Source organism: Quercus suber, unplaced genomic scaffold (assembly GCF_002906115.3).
Source record: "Quercus suber isolate HL8 unplaced genomic scaffold, Cork oak 2.0 scaffold_1198, whole genome shotgun sequence".
Lineage (NCBI taxonomy): Eukaryota > Viridiplantae > Streptophyta > Magnoliopsida > Fagales > Fagaceae > Quercus > Quercus suber.
The window spans coordinates 29868-37788 of record NW_027070594.1 but is presented as its reverse complement, the minus strand read 5'-3'; positions in this window follow the sequence as shown (position 1 = coordinate 37788).

The following is a 7921-nucleotide window of genomic DNA, read 5'->3' as shown; positions in this document are numbered from 1 at the left end:
GTTTATATGTATAGATCCTAAAGTAGTATTTGATGTTTAGTTTTGCAGTATTGTGAATTTTAGGATCTAGTGAAAGTTGTACCTCAAGGTATTAAAAGATGTATTATGTGAAAGTATGAAATTTGAAAGACTGGTGAATTATGTTATTCTTTGAGTTCAGTATAGATGCTCTGAATGTCAAGTGAAAAATTATACCATTTAAGTAAAGAAACAAGGATTTAAATAAAGAGAGAAGCTTTTGTAAAAGCTTTTGTGAAAGTCTCATTAAAAGTTAAGTTGGTTCTTGTTAATATCAAGTTTAAACTTGATATTAGCATGCCGGTCATGGTCACAAATCCGAGTATCGGGTTTGGGGCGTGACATATTGGGTCCTAAAAATAAAACACAATATTAAATTTATGAAGTTTACATTTTTTGTTTTGTTTTGAGAATGAAGTTTACGATATACTTTGCTATATGGTTAGTGGTTATAACTTATGTGGGTGAGGTGTAACCCAATATCTATTAAGGATTGGATTATATAGAAGATTGAAGGCTGTTATTATCAAGGGCATTACAAACCTGGCATTGACACTTCAATTGAGTGATGACAGGTATTCTAAAATAATTATCGTCACTTCATTTTCATTTTGTTAGCTTCATAAAATAAGTGAAAATTGTAATTCCATATTAATAGAGCTTCTTTAAAATTTTAAGATACCATACCTATAAATTAAAGAGTTTTATTTATTTGACCATAAATAACAAATAAGAGTATTCTAATTCAAAATAAATAAATAAAACTAACTAACCCGCACATTGTGTGGGTTATACACTAGTTAAAAATAAAATTGAAAGCTATAGTAACCCTGTAAATAAGTACGGTTATTGTAGCAATTTTGTAAATGAACATTATTATGGAAGGACTAATGTGGTTAAATTTTCAATAAAAATATGTAAAATAATGCACTTTTTCGTATTATAGAGAGACTGATTAAAGTAACCTAATGATCTGAGGGCTACTGCATTTATGCATTGTATAAATGTAATACGAGGGAAAAATATAATGCACTAATTATCTACATAAATATAATACCTTTTTTAAAAGAAAATATTCTCGGGAGTCATTTTCCTCTTCCTCCCATTTTATTTTATTTGAAGTATAGGGGGCTATTCAGCTCTTTTCTTCCTCCCTCTAACACTTATACGGCTGTACTTATATGGATAGCACTTATACGGCTGTGCCTATATGGATAGGCAGTATTAATTCTTGATTTGAAACTTCAAGGTAGAAAAATATCAAACAGAGTACCCACCCCTAATTAATATTATTTCTACCACTTAATTTATACACCTATATCTTCCAACTATCAACAGCCCCCCAACCCCCTCTTTAGCCTCTTGTCTTTAAGGCAAATGCTAATAGTTATTTCAGTACCAGTTTGTTTTTGGGCCACAACCTATTAAGCTCTTTTCTTCCTCCCTCTAGCACTTATACGGCTGTACCTATGGATAGGCAGTATTAATTCTTGATTTGAAACTTCATGGTAGAAAAATATCAAACAGAGTACCCACCCCTAATGAATATTATTTCTACCACTTAATTTATACACCTATATCTTCCAACTGTCAACAGCCCCCGAACCCCCTCTTTAGCCTCTTGTCTTTAAGGCAAATGCTAACGGTTATTTCAGCACCAGTTTGTTTTTGGGCCACAACCTATTCAGCTCTTTTCTTCCTCCCTCTAGCACTTATACGGCTGTACCTATATGGATAGGCAGTATTAATTCTTGATTTGAAACTTCAAGGTAGAAAAATATCAAACAGAGTACCCACCCCTAATTAATATTATTTCTACCACTTAATTATACACCTATATCTTCCAACTGTCAACAGCCCTCCAACCCCCTCTTTGGCCTCTTGTCTTTAAGGCAAATGCTAACGGTTATTTCAGCACCAGTTTGTTTTTGGGCCACAACTTAAGGTGGTCATAAGTTAGATGTCATTGTGAATTATTGTTTATTATTTTTATACTAGTATGTAATCCATACTTATGCATGATAATGACGAATTTTAGTGATGCCTTTGATGTTAGCTTGGATTATTAAACATATAGGACATAGTTTGACCAGGACATTTGGAAGTACTATAATTGTTGTTCCTTGCAATTTTCATAATATTGGTTACCCCAAGTTTTTCATTACATTGCTATTACATTAAAGTTCAATATGGGTATGAAACACCCTTGAACGTTTAGACCCCAAGATATAAAAATACCAATTCAAGCTTTATATCAAACAATTAATGTGCGGAACATGATAATAAGCCAATAACAGAATTGATAGACAATCTAAGCCAAATATAAACACATCTACAGTAGTAAATATAAGGCAAAGATAAAGGGAAGAACGATGCAAACACACGAACAACACACGATGTGTTATCGAAGAGGAAACCGAAGTCCTCGGCGTAAAACCTCTCCGCCGCCCTCTAAGCGGTGATAAAATCCACTAAAGAATGTAGTTGGGATACATAAACAACAGAAGACCCTCCAAGGCTAATCTATCCAGGTACCTAAGCCCTCCAAGCTTCTTGCTCCAACGAGGTTGCGCCGAACCTATTTCTTCTTTAGCTTCCCGGATTCCGCTACTTGACCATAGCATCAACCAATGTATATTGGTTCCTTCCAAACTACTTCCCTCAGCACCAAATAAACCTTCTCACAGACGTGGGTATGGTGAGATAAGAATTTGGTAAAAGACCTCTCAAGGGTATGACAATGGAGAGGAAAAGAGTAGAGGAATTTGTCGAGTTTCTTAGATGAAGATTGGGGATGAGGCAATCTTGTTTTTCTCTTGGGTTTTCTCTCACAAAATTCTCTCTAGAAGCTCTACACATTTAGTGGGTATAAGGGTCTATATATAGTGAGGTGGTATGAGAATACGAAGAGACACATTTTTGCCAAACAGGGTAAATTGGCAGCTTGGTCTCGCGGCTTGTCCAAGTCGCGAAATCAAGTCGCGATGTAACGACCTAGCCAGCCTGGGACTTTTGTCCTGTAGTGCGACAGCTAACGCGATCCTTCAACTTCTCTGCGTGCATCTCACATGCCTGAAGTTGGCGACTTGCAGCCGCGAGCCACGCGCGAGTCCTAGCTATGAAGCTCTGCTTCTTTGCACATACTTGAGCTTTTCTTCACAACTTCTCACACATTACCTTTACAATAATCCCACCTAAATACAGGTTTACTAAGTGCTTAATTTACAAGTAAATTAGCACGGAATAAAGACAACACGATGGTTGATAATTTTCAACCTTACATTACATATATAATTTTGAAAATCATTATTAGACACTACATATACAATATCAATTCACAATTATTGTCTACGATAAATCAAAGAATTAAACAGAACTAAACAGTTTTCTAGATGAATAAATCAATCAAAAACCTAATAACATAAGCCTTAAAACCATTAAATAATTGTTAAGAACATACCAATAAATTGGTGGGTTTCACCGCTTGCCTTAGCAAAGCTTCTAGCAATCCATAAGACAAATAAAACTCCAAAAACTATAAAGAAAGTTTAGGAAAAACTGAATTAAGTTCTACGAGAAATCTCTCCTGAATTTTGCCATAAAGAGAGTTTAAATTGGTCGAGGAATCCTAATATAAGTTAAATTCCAGTTTGGAGAAAATCTCAGGTTTTCAGGCTCCACTTAACTGAATTCATGCATTAAAATTCAATTATGCGCAAAATTAATTATTCAACATTATTCCAAAACCAAATATAAAATTCATGAACTAACTCAAAATAAGTATGATAATACTTTATAATAATGATATAAATATGCAAAATTAAGCTATTAACAAGGAAAAAATGGTAAAGGAAGCGAGAGAATAGAATGAGAGAGGAGAGAGAATAATAATTAAAAAAAATTGAAAGCTATAGTAACCGTGTAAATATGCAAGGTTATTTTAGCAATTTTGAAAATGTAAAGTACTATAGAAGAACTGATGTAGGTAAATTTTGAATAAAAATATGTAAAATAATGCACTCTTTTGTAATATAGAAAGACTGATGAAAGTGCCCTAATGATTTGAGGGCTACTGCATTTATTCATTGTATAAATGTAATAAGAGGGAAAAATATAATGCACTAATTATTAAAAAAAATATAATGCATTTTTTTAAAAAATATTCTCGGGAGCAATTTTCCTCTTTCTCTCATTTTACTTTGTTTTAAGCATAGGGGGCTATTCAGCTCTTTCCTTCCTCCCTCTAGCACTTATACGGTGATACGTATATATATATATATATATATAAATCAAACAAAGTACCCTCCCTAATTAATTATTTCTACCACTTAATGTATGCACCTATATCTTCCAACTATCAACAACCCCCCAACCCCCTATTTGGCCTCCTGTTTTTAAGGAAAATGCTAACGGTTATTTTAGCACCAATTTTTTTTTTTTTTTTTTTTTTGGGGCCACAACTTAAGGCAGCCATAAGTTAGATGCCATTGTGAATTATTGTTTATTATTTTTATACTAGTATGTAACCCATAATTATGCACGAGAATGATAAATTTTAGTGATGCTTTTGATGTTAGCTTGGATTATTAAACATATAGGACATAGTTTGACCAAGACATTCGGAAGTACTATAATAGTTTTTTTTTACAATTTTCATAATATTTGTTACCCCAAGTTTCTCATTACATTGCTATTACATATATAACTTTGAAAATCACTAGTGGATACTACATATACAATATCATTTCACAATTATTGACTACGATAAATCAAAGAATTATACAAAACTAAACACTTTTCTGGATGAGTAAGTCAATCAAAAACCCAATAGCATAAGCATTAAAACCATTAAATAATTGTTAAAAACATACCAATAAACTGTTGGGTTTCACCGCTTGCCTTAGCAAGGCTTCTAGCAATGCAGAACACAAATAAAATTCCAAAAAATGTAAAGAAAATTCAAGAAAAACTAAATTAAGTTCTATGACAGATCTCTCCTGAATTTTACCCTAATGAGCGTTTAAATTGGTCAAGGAATCCTAATATAATTTGAATTTCAGTTTGGAGTAAATCTCAGGTTTTCAAGTTCCACTTAACCGAATTCACGCATTAAAATTCAATTAAGCACAAAATTGATTTTTCTGTATTATTCTAAAACCAAATATAAAATGCATGAATTAATTCAAAATAAGTATGATAATGCTTTATAATAATGATATAAATATGCAAAATTAAGCTATTATCAAGGAAAAAAAATAGTAGAGGAGGAGAGAGAATTGAATGAGAGAGGAGAGAGAAAAATAATTAAAAAAATAAAATTGAAAGCTATAGTAAATGTGTAAATATGCAAGGATATTTTAGCAATTTTAAAAATGCACAGTACTATGGAAGGATTGATGTGGGTAAATTTTGAATAAAAATATGTAAAATAATACACTTTTTTGTATTGTAGAGAGATTGATGAAAGTGCTCTAATGATCTGAGGGCTAGCTACTGCATTTATTCATTGTATAAATGTAATAAGAGGGAAAAATATAATGCACTAATTATTTACAAAAATATAATACCTTTTTTAAAAGAAAATATTATCGGGAGCCATTTTCCTCTTTCTCTTATTTTATTTTGTTTTAAGTATAGGGGGCTATTTAGCTCTTTCCTTCCTCCCTCTAGCACTAATACAGTTATACCTATAAATATAGGTAGTATTAATTCTAGATTTGAAAGTTCAAGGAAGAAAAAAATGGAACCAAGTACCCTCCCTAATTAATATTATTTCTCCCAGTTAATGTATACAATTATATCTTCCAACTGTCAACACCCCCCCAACCCCCTCCTTGGCCTCTTGTCTTTAAGGCAAATGCTAACAGTTATTTTAGCACCAGTTTTTTTTTTTTTTGGGTCACAACTTGAGGCAGTCATAACTTAGATGCCACTGTAAATGACTCTTTATTATTTTTATACTAGTATGTAACCCATACTTATGCACGAGAATGATGAATTTTGGTGATGTTTTTGTTATTAGCTTGGATTATTAAACATATATGACATAGTTTGACTAGGACATTTAGAAGTACTAAAATAGTTTTTCCTTGCAATTTTCATAATATTGGTTATGCCACATTTCTCATTACATTGCTATTACGTATATAATTTTGAAAATCACTATTAGATACTACATATACTTGTCTGTGAAATTCTATTAAAGACAACACAAAATAAAATAATAAATAAGTCAAATAGTATCTCATAAATTGAATGGGTATAGGTTTATGAGATCGTTTAGCTCAATTGCAATTTGTTTCGTTCAATATCTTCGCATACAAAATATTTGAATAGGAATTGTATAAAATATATCCTCATTAGTTCTAAGAAAAAATAACAACAAAAATCTAAACAATTTAATCTATATGGAAAGCTAACAAACATAAAATCCAATTTTGATTCTAATTGAATTTTCTTTAAACTTTCGTTTAATATATATAACAATTGCAATTTGTTTTGTTCAATATCTTCGCATACAAAATATCTAAATAGAAATTGTATAAAATATATGCCCATTAGTTCTAAGAAAAAATAACAACAAAAATCCAAACAATTTAATCTATATGGAAAGCTAACAAAAATAAAATCCAATTTTGATTCTAATTGAATTTTCTTTAAACTTTGGTTTAATATATATATATATATATATATAAAACCTAATTAGCAATGGACCATACATAGTCATGGTATATTACATAAATGACTTATAAATTTGAATTATTTTTAGTTATATGATTAGTTTTTTTTTTTTTTTTTTATGGTTTGTTGATATTTGACTTCTCATTTTCTACACTAAATTAACTCATTTTACACAAAAATTAAAAACCTTAGATTAGATGGGACACGTGGCAAAAAATTAAGCTCTAATTGAAATCCAATTTTTATATTAAATTAACTCACCTGGCACGAAAATTTAAAATTTAAATTAGATAAGACATGTAGTGCAAAATTAGACTCTAATTGAATTCTAATTTAAAATCTTATATGCACAGGTACATTTAAAAACAATTACAATTTTATATACATGATTTATAATCTAATTAGATCTAGACTTTTCGATTTTTGTATCCAATAATTTACTTGCCACAAAAATTAAAAAATTAGATGGGATACATGACGCAAAATTGAACACTAATTGAAATTCAATTTAGAATCTAATTTAATTTAGATGCTTTAACTTTTTTACCTAATAATTCACTTGGCACACAAATTTAAAAATTAGATGAGACACATGACGCAAAATTAGACTTCAATTTAGAATTTAATTAGATTTTCTCTCAGCTATATGTGTGTGTGTGTGTAGAATCAAATTAGATCTAGACTTTTTAGTGTTTGCACCAAATAATTTACTTGCCACAAAAATTAAAAAACTAGATGGGATACATAGCGTAAAATTGAACTTCAATTAAAATTCAATTTAGAATCTAATTGAGTTTAGACTCTTTGACTTTTGCACCTAATAATTGACTTGAAATATAAATTTTAAAATTAGATAAGACACATAACTAAAAATTAGACATTAATTGGATTTTCTCTCAGCTTTACCTATTAATATATATATAGACTAGTATTAATATGTAACCCGTGCTTACATATGGGAATTTGTCAATTGACGTGGTGCCATAGGTTATTTTATTTTTTATTTTTGTTCCTTAAGTCATAGCTAGGATTAGTTTAAAATTATGATAAAATTCTATTTATTAGATATAACAACAATTTTTTTTTTTTGTTTTTTTTGTGTGTTAACCTTTGACATTTTTTTTTTTTAAGAAGTAAATTTTTTTAAGAAGTCTTTTAGTTATAGGATAATGAAATTCCTTCTAGAGAAATACTTTAAATTTTTTTTTTTTTTTTTTTTTTT